The 1,076-nt window shown below is 36.4% G+C and overlaps 1 pseudogene; it reads left to right on the plus strand.

The window, feature by feature from the left end:
• Window positions 1-639: 639 nt before the first annotated feature.
• LOC120257454 lies at window positions 640-1,070 on the plus strand (annotated as a pseudogene).
• Window positions 1,071-1,076: the final 6 nt, after the last annotated feature.

The following is a 1,076-nucleotide window of genomic DNA, read 5'->3' on the forward strand; positions in this document are numbered from 1 at the left end:
CTAAAAACCAAATAAATAGATACATAGATAAATAAATAAATAAATAAATCATGTTATGTTATTTCTTTTGTAATGAGTAGTGTAATTTTTAATTTTAAATAGGGATAATTTTATCATTAAATTGTCCTGCCCTTTGAAATATTGTGTACCAAACAGACCCTATAATTACTTAGTACCTTATTTAACCAAAGAAAAAAAAAGATAATTATTTTATATGCAATAGAGGTAAAATACTAATGTAAAATCTATGAATGAGTGAATAATTTTATTTGAAAAAAAAAAACAAAAAAACATTGGATATCAAAAAGCTTATAAAGACAAATATATGTCTTTTCAAACTCACCCAAATCATTTTAGCTTTTATAATACAATTATATAATTTATTTTTCTCCTTTTTTTTCACTATTCATATTAATATAAATTTTTAAAACAATAGCATTTTTTTTTAAAAAAAAAAAGTAGGTAAAATTGTAATTAAAACAAAAATCAATGGCAAAGACAAAACCCAAACTATCTTATATTCCATTTTTCTCCAATCAAAGCTCTTCATCTTCTTCATCAACCCAACCTCTCTGAACTCCCTCTCTGTTCAACTTGATTTTTCCCTTTTTACCCCTTCTCCATCCTTCGTCTTCAAAGATGATGCACATGACCTTCTATTGGGGGCAAAACCGTAACTATACTCTTCGATTCATGGCGCACCGACTCTTGGTTCAGTTACCTTCTCTCTTCTCGCCCTCTTCATCGCTTCCTCTTTCTATCAATACATGGAGGACCGTCGGATCCGCTTTAAGATTCTCGCCAGATCTAAATCCCCTCCATCTCCACCGTCCGTTCAAACCCCTCTCCTCCTCTCCTCCTCGTCCTCCGCCGCCGCCGCCCGGCTCGCCGCGTCGGTGATCTTTGGCGTCAACTCCGCCATTGGGTACCTTCTCATGCTCGCCGTGATGTCTTTCAACGGGGAGTGTTCGTCGCGGTGATCTTCGGGCCTCGCCTTTGGGTATTTCCTTTTCCGGAGCGCTGGCGAAGAGGATCTTGTCACGATTGAGAACGCTTGTGCTTGCGCTTGATCTGTT

The sequence above is a fragment of the Dioscorea cayenensis genome, unplaced genomic scaffold (genome assembly GCF_009730915.1).
Source record: "Dioscorea cayenensis subsp. rotundata cultivar TDr96_F1 unplaced genomic scaffold, TDr96_F1_v2_PseudoChromosome.rev07_lg8_w22 25.fasta BLBR01002129.1, whole genome shotgun sequence".
NCBI lineage: Eukaryota > Viridiplantae > Streptophyta > Magnoliopsida > Dioscoreales > Dioscoreaceae > Dioscorea > Dioscorea cayenensis.